The 20,099-nt window shown below is 40.0% G+C and overlaps 1 non-coding gene across 1 annotated transcript; it reads left to right on the forward strand.

The window, feature by feature from the left end:
* Window positions 1–548: 548 nt before the first annotated feature.
* Window positions 549–654, forward strand: LOC140835572 (small nucleolar RNA R71). Its single transcript, XR_012118896.1, has one exon. It is a non-coding gene; the product is annotated as a small nucleolar RNA R71 (small nucleolar RNA).
* Window positions 655–20,099: the final 19,445 nt, after the last annotated feature.

The following is a 20,099-nucleotide window of genomic DNA, read 5'->3' on the forward strand; positions in this document are numbered from 1 at the left end:
CTAGGATGGTCATACCTATACATAGGTTGTTTCCCATATGGTTGTCCTCCTTGCGGTCGATTCTGACTATTTTGACCACCCCATGAGAAGTTGGGATGTTGCCTCCATCCAGGGTTATATGTGTCGATGGATCATTCCTCAGACGGTTGTGGACTCCCACTTGATTCAGTGGTGCCTCATTTTGCACATAGAAGGGATTGTCATCTTGACAGTCCTTCACAAAATGTTCACCTCCACACTTTTCACAGAAGTCTCTTGAAGATGCATAGACTGTGCCACCCATGTTCAAGCCATCTAGTTTCCTGTTCAAAACATCAAGTTGGGAAGTAATAGCAGAAAGGTCAGTTACCTGGTGGACTCCTGCACTTCTCCGCTGGTTGTTCCTTTCAGATTGAGGATGATAGCAGCTAGCAGCCATCTCCTCCAACAGCTCATATCCCTCTTCAGCAGTCTTTCTCAATAGGTTTCCACATGCAGCAGAATCTATCATAGTACGATTAGGAGTAATCAAGCCATAATAAAAGGTTTGAACGACAAACCCAAGTGGAAGTTCGTGATGAGGACATCTTCTTAACAAATCTTTGAAGCATTCTCATGCCTCATATTAAGACTCCTGCTCGAATTGAGCAAATGTGGTGATGTCTGCCCACAACTTCATGGTCTTAGATGGAGGAAGGTATTTAATTAGAAACGCTTTCGCCATGTCCTCTCATGTGGTGATTGAACCTACAGGCAAACAATTCAACCATGCTTTAGCTTTATCTCGTAGGGAGAAAGGAAATAAACGCAAGCCCAACAGCATCATCATAAACTCCATTAAATTTAAAAGTGTCGCAAATTTCTAGAAAATCTGCGATGTGCGTGTTTGGGTCATCTACTGCAGATCCTCCAAACTGGACTGTGTTCTGAATAATCTGAATTATAGCTAGTTTGATTTCGAAGTGGTTTGCCTGCACAATAGGCCTCACAATGTTGGGGTGTGCTCCATACAAAGAAGGTTGGGCATTATAATGGCCCAAAAATTCGTGTTTTTAAAATATGCGGAAAAATTTAAAAAATTTCTTTATAAAATAATGTAAATGCCGCATTCATAAACTAAATTGATAAATCAAGTTTAATGTTCAAAATAGCAGCGGAAGAAATTATTGTTTTCAAAATAACAATTTGAAATAATCCAACAACGATAAAAATGTTTGATCATAAAAACGCTAAATGCTGAAAATGAGGTCCTCGGGTTCCACTACTGCCGACCCTAGCTAGCTCACTGGTCCCCGCCCTCGGTCCTGAAGTCATCAGTACCTACAACAATCAAGTCTAGTGAGTCTAAAGACTCAGCATGCATATATCGTAAATAACAAGTAAATAAATAATAAAATCCCATGCAAGTGAAAATATAATGTCATGAGGCATAACGTAAAATATCGTGTCATGATTAATTATAATACATGCATAACTGAACTGAAAACCATAGAGAAAATGTTTGCTTCATGGAGCCCTGTAATGAAGTAGCAAGTAATAATTTTTTGGTGAGATTATGGTCTACGCAAGTGGCCTCTGCACTGAACTGAACTGAACTGACCGGTAAGTGACCACCGGGTGAAGTAATAATCGTCTGATCAGACTAATGCCACAGTATACTGGGTGGAACCGGTAAGTGATCACCGGAATGAACTGAACTGAACCGGTAAGTGACCACCGGGTGAAACCATGTTAGTGAAGTAGCCACAAGAAATATAGAATAAATCTAAAAAAAAAGGAATATTTTATATTTTTGCACGTAATATAATTAAATAATGTAATTAAATGTCCTGTATTAATTTTTACCATATGGGTTGGATCGTTCCTAGGCTCGCTCTGACCTAGATATAACATGAAAATATGCAAATGATTTAACTTGACCAAACTTTGTAATTGAATCCAAAAACGAGACAATTACGTCCAAATGACTAGGTATTTAATCATGACTCCGTGCCAATCCGATCCACCACCGAGCCATCATTTAGTCATTATTAAAATACACATAAAATGATGAAATAATGCTCCTAAAATTATAGTACTTCAAATTTTAGCGAATGGAGGCCAAAATATGAAACGCTCTTTCGAGAGTCACTTTGGCACATTGCACCGTAAATTCTCGTACGACCTCTAAACTTAACTGAATCACGAACGGTCAAAAACATGGCCTTCTTAACTCGATGAGGTACTGTCCAGTACAAGGCCATAGGCTAAAAGACAATAAAGAACTCGAAACACACCTCTGAACCGAAGCTAAAGTTGCTGTCCAGAAAATTACAGTAGCGGCTGCTGCGCTTCCGGGCTTCGTTTGCGAGACTTTTGGCCATTGGGGCTTGAACCAGCGACCAGAGCCTCTTACCAACATTCTAAGGAGTGGCTCAGACAATGGCTAAGGGAAAAATCCAGCCACAACCCAAGCAAAACCGTAGGACAACCCGAAACTCCCACCCGAGGAACCATGTTGCGCGCGTGGGGAGTATGATTGAACTTGCTGTATTATATCATTCCAGTTGCCATGTGATCGACCATGGCTTGATCTAGACATGATGATGTCTTGAATGAATCATAGCTAAGGGCTAAGAGCCAACCAAGATCAACACAATCTCATAAAAACCGAAACCAACTCACACGAAGGAAAACAAAAAATGAAACCGAGGGACACTTGTGTTGTTTCTGTCCAAACGACTTGGGACATGGCTCAAGCCACTTAGGGCCAACTTGACCACGTCCTATGCTTGCTAGGGAAGGTTCCTAGCCATGGCTAGTGGCCCTAGGCCAGCCATGACTCGAACTCTACCCCAAACAAGCCAATGACAGTAAATGAAACCCAACTATGACACATGTTTCTTGCTTGTTGTTTGGAGTATCTAACTCACGGTTTTGGGGCTTGAACCCTTGATCAAACTTGACCCTAACACACCCTAGAACATGTCCACTAAGTAGCCTTGGGAGCCTAGACACGAGCCTAACCCTGAACCATCAGAAACAACAGAAATGTGAAGCACAAGGGGGATAAAAATCTGTGCAGAATTTTTTTACAAAGATTGCTGTCCATAATTCGTTTTTCCTGATTCATGCACCCATAATGGTTTATAAAAATATAAATACGACTTTATTGAAGAGCAAGGGATGGTATATGCATGCCTGGATATTTTTGCTTTTGAAAGAAAACCCAAACGAGTGACGATGCGGCGCGGAGGAGATGGAGTTGTCTTCTTTTGTTTTCTCTCTTGTTACTCACGATTTCTAGCTGCTGAAAGGGGAGATTTTTTTTCTGATATTTCTTCAGAATTTTTGAGTGTGGGGGAGGGAGAAAGAGTGTTATGGAATGAAGGGGGCTGCTGGGAAAGTAAAGGAGTCAAAAATGCTTTGGAGGGAGGTTGCAATATCAAGGAAATGGAATGATACAAAGAATGATTTTCCTTCCTTCCTTCCTTCCTTCCTTCCTTTTGACTCTCGAAAATATGGAATTTTCTAGGCTGATAAAATGGTTTAATGAGGTGCAAGAAAGTGCTTAATTATTAATTATTGGGGATTTAAAAGTGTAGGAATTAAGTGTACCAAGAAAGGGTTAAGGGAAAGATATCAAATGGAGAGTTGCCAAAATGAGCATGATTTGATTAGATAATGAGGGGGCCGAAATTTTGACACTAAATTAAGTAGGAATATTGCTAAAATCTTGTATTTTAAATATTTAAAGTTTTATCTACTCATTAAGTATTTTAGTGAATTAATAAATTAGTTTAGGATAGACATTATCTTGCATGCATGGTTAAATTCTTAAAAGGAATTACTAACATGTTAAGTTACTTTTTTTATATATAAAATAAGTCTAGATTAACTTATCTCAATTGGTCATGTATTTAATTTAGGCTTTTAAATTAATTATTGAACCTAAAAGAACTTATTTACTACTTACCTTCTAATTAATTAAATTCTTCTACTTTCTTTAAACATTCTTTTACATTAAATTAACTTATTATTTATCTTAAATAAGTTCTAGGAATGTTTTCTTAATATTAAATTTTAACTCAAAACTCCGACTCCAGTCCGGCCTCACTTATTTAACTGAAAAGATAGCAACTATACTACTGCATTAAAATAATTAAATTTAAAGAAAGGAATTTAAATACTCATGCAATAAAATCATTTTAATTTAAATACTAGGAATTATGCATGACTTATATACGTAGTCTAATTTACGGGTTTTACAATCCTCCCCCCCTTAAAAGAAACTTCGTCCTCGAAATTAAAACTCACCGAATAACTCCGGATAACGACTCCTCATCTCTGGCTCAGGCTCCCACGTAGTTTCCTCCTCTCAATGGTTGAGCCATTTGGCCTTCACTCGCTTAACCAGCTTGTTCCAAAGCTTCTTCTCCTGTCTGTCTAAGATCTGCTCTGGTCTCTCCTCAAAGGACAGGTTCCGAGTAAGCTGCAACGGCTCGAAGTTCAGAACATGCGAAGGATTTGCCATATACTTCCTCAGCATAGAGATGTGGAACACATTGTGTACTCTGGCCAGATTCGACGGAAGAGCCACACGATAAGCTAGCGTCCCAACTCTGTCAAGGATCTCAAATTGTCCAATGAATCTTGGACTGAGCTTTCCTTTCTTCCCAAATCGCATGACACCTTTCATAGGTGCCATCTTCACAAAGACATGGTCGCCCACGAGTCCACGACAAACTTTAGGTTTCTCCTCCTCTGATCCGCATAACTCTTCTGTCGAGTCTGAGCAGTCCTCATCCTATCACGGATCTTGACTACTACATCGGTAGCCTGCTGAATAATTTCTGGACCCAATTCTGCTCTCTCCCCTACTTCATCTCAATGAACAGGAGACCTACGCTTAAGATCATAGAGTGCTTCAAACGGGGCCATACCTATAGATGACTTGAAACTGTTGTTATAGGTGAACTCCACTAATGGCAAGTTCAACTCCCAACTCCCTGAGAAGTCGATAACACAAGCACGGAGAAGGTCTTATAAAATCTGAATAACTCTCTCTGACTGCCCATCTGTCTGCGGATTAAAAGCTGTGCTAAACAGCAATTTCGTACCCATGGTCGAATGCAAACTCTTCCAAAACGAGGAAGTGAATCTGGGGTCTCTGTCAGACACGATGGAAACGGGAATGCCATGCAGTCGGACTATCTCTCGGATATACAACTCTGCATACTGAATCATGGTGAAATTCGTCTTAATAGGCAAGAAGTGAGCTGATTTGGTAAGACGATCAACAATCACCCAGATGGCATTTGATCCTCTGACTGACTTCGGCAAAGCGATAACAAAGTCCATGGTAACATTCTCCCACTTCCACTCGGGAATAGGGAGAGGCTTGAGCATACCTGCTGGTCTCTGATGCTCTGCTTTCACAAGTTGACAAGTCAGACACTCGGATACAAAACGTCTGATGTCCTTCTTCATACCAGGCCACCAATACAATAGCTGCAGATCTTTGTACATCTTTGTACTCCTAGGATGAATAGAGTACGGTGACATGTGGGCCTCTGATAAAATATCTGCTCGGAGAGAATCACTGCTAGGAACCCACATCCTGTCTCGATATCTCACTATACCGTCGCTCACTGTATACAAGACACTGCCCTTGGCCTCATCTATCTGCTTCCACTTTGCCAACTACTCATCTGTTGACTGGCCACTGCGAATACGGTCTAGAAGAGAGGACTGAATAGTCAAGGTAGATAGACGGGGAACTCTACCTCGAGGATAAGTCTCTAGACCAAACCTCTGCATCTCAGTCTGGAGAGGTCCCGAAACTGTCAAATGAGCCATCACTGCAACTTTTCTGCTCAATGCATCCGCAACTACATTAGCTTTACCCGGGTGGTAGCTAATGTCACAGTAATAATCCTTCACAAGCTCCAACCAACGCCTCTGACGCATGTTCAGCTCCTTCTGCGTAAAGAAATACTTGAGGCTCTTGTGGTCGGTAAAGATCTGGCACTTCTCTCCATACAAATAATGCCTCCAAATCTTCAAAGCAAACACTATGGAGGCCAACTCTAGATCATGGGTAGGGTAATTCTTCTCATGAGTTTTCAGCTGTCGAGAAGCATATGCTATCACCTTCCCATGCTGCATCAATACTGCGCCTAGACCGAGCTTCGAAGCATCGGTATACAGAACAAACTCCCCGGGCCCTGATGGCATGGCCAAAACTGGTGCTGAGATAAGGGCTTGCTTCAAAGTATCGAATCTCTTCTGACATTCATCGCTCCACACAAATTTCACATTCTTCTTGGTCAATGATGTGAGTGGAACGGCAATAGAGGAGCTTAATGAACTTTCGATAATATCCTGCTAGCCCAAGAAAACTGTCGATCTCTGATGCATTTTGCGGCACAACCCAGTCTCTGACTGCTGCAACCTTCGCTGGGTCTACCTCAATACCGCTGCTAGAAACAATATGGTCTAAGAATGCCACCTTCTCTAACCAGAATTCGCACTTACTGAACTTTGCAAATAACTTATGCTTCTGCAAGGTCTGCAACACTGTGGTCAGATGTCTGTTGTGATCCTCTTGATTCTTGGAGTAGACAAGAATGTCGTCTATGAATACTATCACAAACTGGTCAAGATGACTGAAATACGCGATTCATGAGATCCATGAAGATAGCTGGTGCATTCGTCAGACCGAACGGCATCACAAGGAACTCGTAGTGGCCATAACGAGTCCTAAAGGCAGTCTTGGAAACATCGGCATCTTTCACCCTCAACTGGTGATAACCGGAACGCAGATCTATCTTGGAGAATATCGAAGCTCCCTGCAACTGGTCAAAAAAATCCTCAATCCTCGGAAGTGGGTATTTGTTCTTCACTGTATCCCTGTTCAACTCCCGTAGTCAATGCAAAGTCTAATAGAGCCATCTTTCTTCTTCACAAATAAGACTGGCGCGCCCCATGGTGAAAAACTAGGGCGAATGAACTCCTTGTCAAGAAGTTCCTGAATCTGCTTCTTAAGCTCTGCCATCTCTGTCGGTGCTAGTCGGTACGGCGCTTTGGATATCGGAGCCGTACCTGACATAAATTCAATAGAAAACTCCACCTCTCGCTCGGGTGGCATACCAGAGACGTCCTTAGGAAAAACGTCTAGGAAATCTCTGACAATAGGAACATCTGCGGCCGACTGAATGGGTGCCTCGGGGACAGATACAAAGGTCGCTAGAAATGCCTGACACCCTCTATGCATGAGCTTCCTAGCCTGGACATAAGGTATAATGCGCGGTAAAGGAAAGTACCTGTCCGGTTCGAATAAGAATTGCTCCATCCCTGGCGGTCGGACAAGAACAGATCACCGCTGGAAGTTGATCAAAACTCTGTTCCTTAATAGCCAGTCCATCCCCAGAATGATGTCAAACTCTGGCATCGGCAATACAATAAGATCCGCATAAACAAGATTTCCATGCAGCTCAAGAACTATGTCTCGGATCACATTGTTCGCTGCCATCTCCTTGCCCGAAGGCAATACTACTGAATAGGCTACATCTAGCCCAATGGTCTTGACCTTGAGAAAATTAGCAAAGGTCTCCGAAATAAAGGAATGACTAGCCCCTGAATCTATCAGGGCTTTCGTAGCCGACTCCGCTATAAAAATTCTCCCTGAAAGTTGGAATGTCAAGTTGAACCCAATAATTACTAAAACTATCTTATAGACATGCAGACGCCAAAGTTCTTCTAACTTAAATTCCCAAAATACTATGAGTAGAGCATGCAATCCTATCACAATTTTTAAGTTCCAAAATCTTAATCCCGATTCCCAAAACATTGAAATTCAAATATTAACTTAAGCTTAAAGGTAACTGTCATGAGCAAGGTCTCCGGATCCGTCTCTGTTGCATGCAGGGAAAAAACTCTGCCTTGGGTAGGCAGATTCTTCCGTGGGCACTGCTGCAGCATGTGGTCTGAGCTCCACAGCTTATAACACTTCCCTGAGCCATACATACAAGCTCCAGGATGGCGGCGTGAGCACTTGGGACAGAATGAGTGCTCAAAGGTCCTCGGGACTGCACGTCCCTGCTGCTGCTGCGGTGGACCTCTGTTTCTGGGTGGGCCATGACTGAGGCCTCTTATTCTGGTGCCGATGCTGCTGAGGAGGAGAAGGACGTTGTGGTACCTGAAATGGTCGCTTACCCTAAGCGGTCCCTCTCAATGTCAATCTGATCATGCTTTGCGGCAAGAGCCCTGGAAATGGCGACTTCAAAAGTAGTAGGGCCAGCAACCCTAACATCACGGCGTAATATTGGCCGCAGTCCATCAAGAAAGTGCCTCAGCTTGGCACCCGCATCATTCGCAATCAAGGGCACAAAGTGACAGCCCTTCTCAAATTTACGGATGAACTCCGTAACCGTCAGCTCTCTGCCTCAGGGTCATGAACTCCCTGGTCAATCGAGAACGCATCTCATCAGTAAAATATTTGGAGTAAAATACCTCCGTGAAGGGTGTCCAGCTCAGCGTAGCCAAGTTCAGGGCTACTGACGCTCCTTCCCACCATAAGCAGGCATCTCTTCTGAATAAATAGGTGGCACAGTGCACTCTATCTGCATCTCCAAGCTCCATAAACTCGAAGATAACCTCGAGGGACTTGATCCAGCCCTCGGCAAATCATGGGATCCGTCGTCTCTGAAAACTCCTTAGGACGCATCTTCATGAATCTCTTGTAGGTAGCCTCGGGCCTTGTCGGCCTAGCTGCCACCGCGGCATTGTTCTCCGCAAACTTTGCGAAGAACCGATTCATGCCAACTAGCATCTAGGCATTCATATCTGGAGGAGGGGGTGGGGTTCCGTTCTCCTCTCGCCTCTGATCCTCACCGTCCTCATGATGGTGCTCACCACCACCTCTCGGGCGTCAAATATGGCGTCTAGGAGGCATACTGTTCCATATATAACCCATACTGACGTGATCCCGCCCACGAGATCTTTGATTTGTCCCGATCTTTGAAACAATTAATTGATAGGTGTGATAATCGCCTCTAGATCACGCGGCCTAGCAACAATTAATCAACGGTAGAAACAATCGCGTTCAAGAGAACCTCCAAAGAACCCGTCCTTGGCAACCCTCGTGATATTCGATTGACAAACGCCACAAAAGATAAATCTTTTGATAAGTTGGATTTGATACGACACAAAAGTTATAACGAAACTTAAGTTTGTTTTTTTTTTTTAAGAGAATTCTCAAACAAAGTTTTTATAAACTCAATCAATAATTCAAAAGTTGTTAAGTGTGTCTTCCATCAATAAATTCGTCCATATATTGACTACCAATCAAAAAGATATGATAAATCTAGTTACCAAACTAATTAAAACACTAAATTAGGTAAGTAGGAATTTCTTTGCAGGCGGCACGCTCGGGCGCGAGTTTTCTACCGCTCGGGCGCGGAGTCTTCTGGACTGTTAGCGCTCGGGCGGTAATATTTTACCGCTCATGCGCAGATGGTTCTGGAGTTCACTTCTCGCACAGTAGGTTTGGCGCTCGGGCGGTAATATTTTACCGCTCGAGCACGAAGCGTTCTGCCTTCATGCTCATTTAACACTTCCACAATGATCTTATGGCCTCAAAGCTCACTCCCATGCATCACGACTCCTTCCAGGCTTGGAACCTTGCTTGCAAGCTCTCCTCGATCGCTCATGCATTCATGCAATGCCTCCTTGAACATCCTCCCAATCCGTTGAACGCCATGCCCGGCCAGATTCGTATCACATACGTAACTAACATGCATAATTCCATAATTTATTTAAATTTAAACAAAGACTGAATAATCGAAATCTGAACGTAAAATATTTCATGAAATCATGCTTGTTAAAATAATTCATGCTTTAAATAAAATGCATAAATGTAAAACTTACAGACTGAAGACGTGACTCCATGAGCTTCTTGGGGTCAGTAGTAGTACAACCCTATACAGAATCATCGCTCTGATACCAGCTATAATGGCCCGAAAATTCGTGTTTTTAAAATTTGCGGAAAATTTAAAAATTTTCTTTTTAAAATAATGAAAATGCCGCATTCATAAACTAAATTCATAAATCAAGTTTAATGTTCAAAATAGCAGCGGAAGAAATTATTGTTTTCAAAATAATAATTCGAAATAATCCAACAACGATAAAAATGTTTGATCATAAAAACGCTAAATGCTGAAAATGAGGTCCTCGGGTTCCAATACTGCTGACCCAAGCTAGCTCACTGGTCCCCGCCCTTAGTCCAGACGTTATCAGTACCTACAACAATCAAGTCTAGTGAGTCTAAAGACTCAGCATGTATATATCGTAAATAACGAGTAAATAAATAATAAAATCCCATGCAAGTGAAAATATAATGTCATGAGGCATAACGTAAAATATCGTGTCATGATTAATTATAATACGTGCATAACTAAACTGAACACCATAGTGAAAATGTTTGCTCCATGGAGCCCTGTAATGAAGTAGCATGTAATAATTTTTTGGTGAGATTATGGTCTACGCAAGTGGCCCCTGCACTGAACTGAACTGACCGGTAAGTGACCACCGGGTGAAGTAATAATCGTCTGATCAGACTAATGCTACAGTATACTGGGTGGGACCGGTAAGTGACCACCGAGATGAACTGAATTGAACCGGTAAGTGACCACCAGGTGAAACCATGATAGTGAAGTAGCCACAAGCAATATCGCATAAATCTCAAAAAAGGAATATTTTATATTTTTGCACGTAATATAATTAAATAACGTAATTAAATGTCCTGTATTAATTTTTACCATATGGGTTGGATCGTTTCCAGGCTCGCTGCGACCTAGATAAAACATGAAAATATACAAATGATTTAACTTGACCAAACTTTGTAATTGAATCAAAAAACGAGACAATTACGCCCAAATGACTAGGTATTTAATCATGACTCCGTGCCAATCCGAACCAATACCAAACCATCATTTAGTCATGATTAAAATACACCTAAAATGATGAAATAATGCTCCTAAAATTATATGACTTCAAATTTTAGTGAATGGAGGCCAAAATATGAAACGCTCTTTCAAGAGTAACTTTGGCACATTGCACCGTAAATTCTCGTACGACCTCTAAACTTAACCGAATCACAAACGGTCAAAAACATGGTCTTCCTAACTCGATGGGGTACTGTCCAATCCAAGGCCATAGGCTAAAAGCCAACAAAGAACTCGAAACACACCTCTGAACCGAAGCTAAAGTTGCTGTCCAGAAAATTACAGCAGTGGCTGCTGCGCTTCCGAGGCTTCGTTTGTGAGACTTTTGGCCATTGTGGCTTGAACCACCAACCAGAGCCTCTTCCCAACATTCTAAGGAGTGGCTCAGACCATGGCTAAGGGCAAAATCCAGCCAAAACCCCAGTAAAACCGTAGGACGACCCGAAACTCCCACCCGAGAAACCATGCTGCGCGCGTGGGGAGTATGACTGAACTTGCTGTCTTATTTCATTCCAGTGGCCATGTGATCAACCATGGCCTGATCTAGACATGATGAGGTCTTGTATGAATCATGGCTAAGGGCTAAGAGCCAACCAAGATCCACCCAACCTCATAAAAACCGAAACCAACTCACACGAAGGAAAACAGAAAAATGAATACCGAGGGACACTTGTGTTGTTTCTGTCCAAACGACTTGGGACATGGCTCAAGCCACTTAGGGTCGACTTGACCACGTCCTATGCTTGCTAAGGAAGGTTACTAGCCATGGCTACTGGCCCTAGGCCAGCCATGACTCGAACTCTACCCCAAACAAGCCAATGACAGTAAATGAAACCCAACTATGACACTTGTTTCTTGCTTGTTGTTTGGAGCATCTAACTCACGGTTTTGTGGCTTGAACCCTTGATCAAACTTGACCATAACAAACCCTAGAACATGACCATAAGCAGCCTTGGGAGCCTGGACACGAGCCGAACCCTGAACCATCAGAAACAACAGAAACGTGAAGCACAAGGGGGATAAAAATTTGTGCAGAATTTTTTTACAAAGGTTGCTGTCCAAAATTCGTTTTTCCTGATTCATGCACCCATAATGGTTTATAAAAATATAAATACGACTCTATTGAAGAGCAAGGGATGGTATATGCATGCCTGGATATTTTTGTTTTAGAAAGAAAACCCAAACGAGTGACGATGTGGCGTGGAGGAGACAGAGCTGTCTTCTTTTGTTTTCTCTCTTGTTACTCACGATTTCTAGCTGCTGAAAGGGGCGATTTTTTTCTGATATTTCTTCAGAATTTAAGAGTGTGGGGGAGGGAGAAAGAGTGTTATGGAATGAAGGGGGCTGCTGGGAAAGTAAAGGAGTCAAAAATGCTTTGGAGGGAAGTTGCAATATCAAGGAAATGGAATGATACAAAGAATGATTTTCCTTCCTTCCTTCCTTCCTTCCTTCTGACTCATATGGAATTTTCTAGGCTGATAAAATGATTTAATGAGGTGCAAGAAAGTGCTTAATTATTAATTATTGGGGATTTAAAAGTGTAGGAATTAAGTGTACCAAGAAAGGGTTAAGAGAAAGATATCAAATGGAGAGTTGCCAAAATGAGTATGATTTGATTAGATAATGAGGGGCCGAAATTTGGACACTAAATTAAGTAGGAATATTGCTAAAATCTTTTATTTTAAATATTTAAAGTTTTATCTACTCATTAAGTATTTTAGTAAATTAATAAATTAGTTTAGGATAGACATTATCTTGCATGCATGGTTAAATTCTTCGAAAAAATTACTAACATCTTAAGTTACATTTTTTTATAAAATAAGCCTAGATTAACTTATCTCAATTGGTCATGTATTTAATTTAGGCTTTTAAATTAATTATTGAACCTAAAAGAACTTATTTACTACTTACCTTCTAATTAATTAAATTCTTCAATTTCTTTAAACATTTTTTTACATTAAATTAACTTATTATTTATCTTAAATAAGTTCTAGGAATGTTTTCTTAATATTAAATTTTATCTCAAAACTCTAACTCCAATCCGGCCTCACTTATTTAACTGAAAAGATAGCTACTAAACTACTGCATTAAAATAATTAAATTTTAAAAAAGGAATTTAAATACTCATGCAATAAAATCATTTTAATTAAATACTATGAATTATGCATGACTTATATACGTAGTCTAATTTACGGGTTCTACAGGCATACTACAACATTGGTATGCGGCGCGGCATCTCAACATGTCTATCTTCACGATGTTCCTTCTCATGATCGTTCTCATGCCTCTCCATCAGTTCTTTCAGTCTTTGCTGCTGTCTTTTCCTGCGGAAAGTCTTTTCAATTTCAGGGTCGAACTGCTCAAGATCCACGTCAAATGACTTTAGCATGCACTGGACGAGATATCTCTAATAGAATATGGAGTGTTAATTTAATAAAATGAAACAATGCTAAAGAAAATAACTTAAATAAAATTTTGAATTAATAGTCCCCGGCAACGGCGCCAAAAACTTGATCCAGCAAAACTTGCACTGTGAAATCCTTAATAAAAATGTGGTTTTATATGCTAAAAATTAATCGCAAGTGCACGATGTCAAGTAATAGTATAATGTACGTGAGTACGAGTATCGTTCCACTGAAGAATGTGTTTGACAATTATTATTTTTAGTTATTAAATCTTTAGCAACGAAAATTGATTGATTGATTATTAAACATGCAAATAAATTTATTCAAGAATTGATTAATGAAATCGAATGCCTAAAATGGTTGATTAAAAAGTCAATGAGAAATGAATTTGTTGGGAATATCGGTTCACCTACACCTCGTTAATTAATTAATTCGTTCGATGTTGATTATATGTTTTCGACAGGATTTTCTATTCAATTGAACATACTCTCTCGAGCTATGCCAAAATAATTCTACTCAATGAAGTAATTAAATGTCTTTAATTATTTATCAAGAGTGAATCGCATGTCGATCAATGAAATCCCCTAGTTTTCGACCCTTAAGACGATGACTATCAGCGCATATCCAATTTCATATGTCTATGTAAATTGTAGATCCACAGGTTATACTACTCGTTCCTATCACAAGTTATTCTCTCAAACTCACTCGCAATATAAAAACGTTGTTAAAGTTAGCTACGCTCTAACAACACGATAAAACAATAGTATAATATAGAATAACGCAACAATCGAAATGTGAATTAATTCAAATCAAAGTTCAGGGTAGGATCCCCTTAAATCCCAACAAATAATTAAATTTTAGCTACTCGAATTTATAATAAAAATAAACGAAACAAAGTTTGAATGATAAAAACTAGATTAGAAATACTAGTCGTGACGAAAATGCGAGGAACGACACCTGAAAATCTTCAATCTTTAACTCCAAGCGCGAAAGTTCTCTCCAACTTGTGGCGGCTGTTCAATGTAGTCTGAATGCCTCCCATTCGTCCGCTCAACCCTTCCATATCATCCATATCCCCAAATAAGGTAAGGAATCAGACAAGAAATCTTCCCAAAAATAGGTGGCGCTCGGACGGTAGAATATTACCGCTCGAGCGCCACACCTTCTGTAATTTTGCTTGGGGCATGCGGCAGTCGCGCTCGGCCGGTGGAAAATTACCGCCCGAGTGCCGAGTCTTCTGTAAGTTACTTTTCGGAAAGCATTTCTCGCGCTCGAGCGATGGAATATTACCGTCAAGCGCCATCCTCTCTGGAGATCTGCATCTCAGATCACCTCTCGCGCCCGAGCGGTATAAATGAAACATCTCGGATCACCTCTCGCGCCCGAGCGCCAGCATTTTTGCCATTTTCTTCTCGGCTTGCTCACTTTGCTCCAGATTCGATTTTCCGGTCATTTTTCCTGCAAATTTGTCACACACAAGTGAGACATGATCAAAGGCAAATGTTTACTCTAAAATGAACAAAATGTAATGAATGTACGCATGCACAATGCAAACACACACACAAACTAGTGCAATAAAACATGTAAAAACCACGTCTATTAGGGATGAACGAAATTTGAACACAATTCAGATTATTATTGATGTTTTATCAAAGTTTTAAAGTTTTTCTCTCAAACCATTAAAGCTTTTGCTTTGTTACAAATCAAACTTATCAAAGTTTTTTTTAACTTTGTGGCATTTGTCGATCGTCTCGTGTGGATTGTCCTTGACTTGTTCTTTGAAGGTTCGTTCTAGTTGCGATTGTTTTCCTTGTGATTCTTTATTACTAAACCTCGTAGTTTAGGGGTGAAAATCACATCATACTTGTTTCAAAGATCGGGACAACACAACACGATCCTTGTTTGTATTTGAATTGAGGGCGCGATTATATTTTAATCATGTTTGCTTTTCATTCGCACGAGGATTCATATCATTTGGTATCAGAGCTTAGGTTTATTGAATTTAAGTAAGTATCTTTCGTTCTTAAATTTTCAGATCTGCAATTATCCTTTCGTTTGTTTGTCAGATCTGCTATCCTTTCGTTCTTTTTTCATGCTATCTTTTAGTATATCGTTCTTCATCGGTTTCTGAAATTTTGGTGATTTTTTTTTCTTGGGATTTTCGAGAATACTCGGCCTAGCCAAAGAAAAAGCCAAAAATCCAAAAATTCACCAATATTTATTTTTGATATTTTGATCTAGTATATATTGTGAGTCATATTCAATTGTCTCTCACAATAAAAAAAAAAAAGCCAAAAATCCAAAAATTCACCAATATTTATTTTTGATATTTTGATCTAGTATATATTTTGAGTCATATTCAATTGTCTCTCACAATAAAAAAAAAAAAGTATTTATCTTCAAATTCTTGTCTACGCAGTCCAAGTGAGTCGATCACAATTATTCACAAGTTGAACTTGATCATTTGATATTCAAATACAAAGCTTGAACACATTTTTGAGAATACTATCAAATTTAAGTGAAAAATACTTGAGTGCGAGTGAATTTTCTTTGGAGTGAACGGTGAGTATTTGTTGTGAGCAAACAAAATAAGAGAAGAGAGACGAGCGACTTTCTTTGGAGCGACCGTGAGTATTTGGGTGAGGGCATATCTTTTGTTTTCTTCTAACAGTTTTCTTGCAGGTACAAATCTGAAAGTAAATAGAGAGGGAGGTAGGAGATAGTTCAAACCAAGGATTGTCTAAGGCTCAAATAGAGGCGTTGTTTGGGCATTTTAGTAGAATGATTAGGACCGAGTTGGAGCCCTTACATGAGAGGTTGGATAAGCTTGAAGTGAGTACTAGTGGGAGTAAGTATAAGCCTAAAGATGTGGGCAGAGGAGGAGAAGATGAGGAATATGATTTGGGAGGAGACGAGGAGAGCCAAAATGAGAATTGTGGGAGGAAATAAGAAAGTTGAACGGGCTAGATACAACGATGGGAATAGGGAGGATGGTAATATGGGTATTATTAAGATGAAAATTCCTTCATTCCATGGGAAATCTGACCCGGAGGCATATATAGAATGGGAAAAGAGGGTAGAGTTTGTGTTCGAATGTCACCACTACTCCGAACAAAAGAAAGTTAGGTTGGCGGTGGTTGAATTTCTAGACTATGCTCTCATTTGGTGGGATCAACTAGTGACCACTAGGAGGAGGTAAAATGAGAGACCATTGAAACTTGGGATGAGATGAAAAAGATAATGAGGAAGAGGTTTGTGCCCAATCATTACTATAGGAAGATGTTTAAGAGGCTACAACCTTTGAGGCAAGGAGTAAGGAGTGTGGAGGACTACTATAAGGAGATGGAAGTAGTCATGATTAGGGCAAATATCGAGAAGGATAGTGAGGCGACCATAGCACGTTTTCTTTGTGGTTTGAACAGGGAGATTTAAGACCAAGTGGAGCTTAGACACTACTTGGATCTAGACAAGATGGTGCAGATGGCTATAAAGATGGAGCAACAACTCAAGAGGCGAGGAGTTGGCCGCACCAATCAAACGGGGGGTTCATCATCTTCTTGGCGATCAAATGAGGTGGAACGTGAGGAGAATAAGGTGGTGACCAAGCCCAAGATTGAGACCAAACAATAGGCGCCTAAGCAAGGAGTGCAAGGTAAATCTGAAACTCCTCTTAATCGATCTAGAGATACTAAGTGTTTTAGGTGTCAAGGGTTAGGTCATATTGCTAGTCAATGTCCTAACAAGAGAGTAATGATAATGAATACTTATGGAGATTATGAATCTCAAAGTGATTGTGATGATGGTGGTGATGATGATAATATGCCTGAGTTGGATGATCCAGTTGAGGGATATGAAGTAGTTGTAAGTGAAGCGTTGGTGACTAGGCGCATGATGAGTGACCAAGCCAGGGAGGAGGAGAACAATCAGAGGGTGTGCACTTTGTTTCATACTAGATGCTTTGTAAACGAAAAGGTTTGCAATGTTATTATAGATGGAGGGAGTTGTACCAATGTAGCTAGTTGTGAGATGGTGGAGAAGTTGAATTTGCTTACTTTCAAACACCCTCAACCATATAGACTACAATGGTTGAATGACTCTGCAGAAGTGAAAGTGCAACAAGCAAGTTTTGATGTCCTTTTCGATTAGTGAGTATGTTGATGAAATATTGTGTGATGTGGTACCAATGCATGCTTGTCACATATTGTTGGGAAGGCCTTGGCAATACGATAGGAAGGTGACTCATGATGGTTTCAAGAATAGGTACTCATTTGTCCTAAACACAAAACCAATTTTATTCCTTCCATTGTTCCCAAAACATGTGTTGGAGGACCAATTGAAAAAGAAAAAAAGAGATGAGGCCGAAAAAAGGAGTGTTCAAAAAGGTGATATGGCCTTAGAAAAAGAAAAATATATGGTCGAAAGAAAGAGTGAACAAAAGAGTGAGATGACCATAGAAATAAAAAGAGAAGAAAAGAATGAGATAAAAGAAAAATATGCCAAAGAAAAGAAAAATAATTTTATGGCCCAAAAGAATGAGATGGAGAGATGTTTATTCTTGCATAAACTCTTTCATGTACCTTTGTACAAAGTGGTTTATTGTTATTGTGATGATATAGCCGGTTCAATCCCGAGCATTTCTATTTCTTATTTGCAGGATTTTGGATTTGTCATGCCAAGGAGACAAGTGAGTCTTATTAAAGGGAGAGCCCAAAGGTTCGAGCCTCAAGAATACAAGTACCATCATGATCAGGTAAGTTTAGTTGCCAACACAACAACTATGAGGTATGACTTTCTTCCTTACCTTAAACTTGTGTTGCTTTGTTTTCAAGAATTTGTAGAACGGGTTGCAAGTTTGGTGGTTAGGGGACCGGGTGTTAGTTTGTCTTAATTCCTTGGTTGTTATGGATGTGAGACTATTGATGAAATGCATGTACTTGTTATGAACTTTGATTTTCCCCGAGTTACTAAGTTATTAGGATTTGTTTGCTACAAGAGTTCACTTGCGTTAGACTTAAATTCTTGTGATGAATTAAATGATTGCATGAATAGTACATGTAGTGTGTCCTATTTTCATGAGTTATATTTGGTTGGTGATGGTTTTGAAAGATGCATGATGGGATATGATAATCTCCCCATTCATGATGAATATATGTGTAAGGAGAATAAATTTTTCATTCAATATTCATTGCATGAGATAATTGTTATTTATAGTGAGCTATGGTCGTACACGTGTACGGATTTTATTTTTGTGTTAACTAGGTGTAAGAAGGGGATAAATCTGATCTTTGTGATAGTTAATGATATCTTATCATTTGATGTCATTTATTATTTGGTGTATGTTGAGGTTGGTGATTGAAAGTGAAGGCAACCTTGGAGTTGGAGTTCAAAGCGTTGATGGAGCACGTGAGCGATAGCACCTACAGACTTGAGTTTAAAGGTAAGCATGTTGGTCATGTAATCCTTGTTATTACTAACTTGCCTCATTTTTGTGTAGGTAGCAAAGATTTGAGGACAAATCATTTTCAAGAAGGAGAGGATGATGCGATCATGGTAGGCCAAGCCCCAAGGGAAGCATGAGATCATTTGGAGTTGTTGGAAAGACCAATCACGAGGGGATGAATGAAGAAATTCAAGGATGCATCACATGGGCTTATGAGCAAAGAAGAAGAACTTACAAGCAAGGTGCAGAGTGCGGAAGGCTTCATGATGCATGGGAGTATGTTTGGGAGCCAAAGGAATATTATTCAAGCATATTTTTGAAGGACCGAGGCTACACGGACCCAAGCACGGACCTGTACACGGGGTCCGTGTCCATTACACTCAAGAATGAAGAATTCCAGAGTCTACACGGACCCGAGCACGGACCTGTACACGGGGTCCGTGCCCTATGTTTTTCCGCTAAGACAGTGTCTACACGGACCCCCTTCCGGACCTCTACACGGGGTCCGTGTACTAGGCGGTTTGACGAGAATATTTTCTTTCTTTAGGGTTTTAATTTGTTTGGTAACTAAATATTGTTATCATTTTTTATATGTAAAGGGGATGAACGAAATTGAATACAATTCAGATTATTATTGATATTTTATCAAAGTTTTAGAGTTTTTCTCTCAAACCATTAAAACTTTTGCTTTGTTACAAATCATACTTATCAAAGTTTTTTAACTTTGTGGCATTTGGATCGTCTTGTGCGGATTGTCATTGATTTGTTCATTTGAAGGTTCGTTCTAGTTTCGATTGTTTTCATCGTGATTCTTTATTATTAAACCTCGTAGTTTAAGGGTGAAAATCACACCATACAGTGTCTGGATCATATTATTGGGGAGGCTTGGACGCCGGAAAAATGTGACTTTCACTGGACATATGATGTGAATTGAGTGGAACTCCCATGAATTCGGCTCATATTATTGAGGGAACTCATGGCGACCGTTTAAGACAATGCAATATTGATGGGTTGGTTTGACACGTGAAAATAAACGGCGTCATATTATTGGGTCCTTATTAAAAGTGAGGCAAAACACGCAGAGGTTGCATAGGGATGCAATTGGATCCTACCTTTTAGAAATTATAATTGGCTGATATTATTCGGGATTATAATTGGCTAATTGGACTCTACGTGCCCACTAAGGAAATACAATTTCCCTTTTTCATCAAAGGGTGGTGGAAATGTAAAAATAGTGGGAGGGAAATTTATAAAATGAAATCCATATTTTATATCTTAGAATTATTTTAA

This window comes from Primulina eburnea, chromosome 6 (assembly GCF_022965805.1).
Source record: "Primulina eburnea isolate SZY01 chromosome 6, ASM2296580v1, whole genome shotgun sequence".
NCBI classification, from domain to species: domain Eukaryota; kingdom Viridiplantae; phylum Streptophyta; class Magnoliopsida; order Lamiales; family Gesneriaceae; genus Primulina; species Primulina eburnea.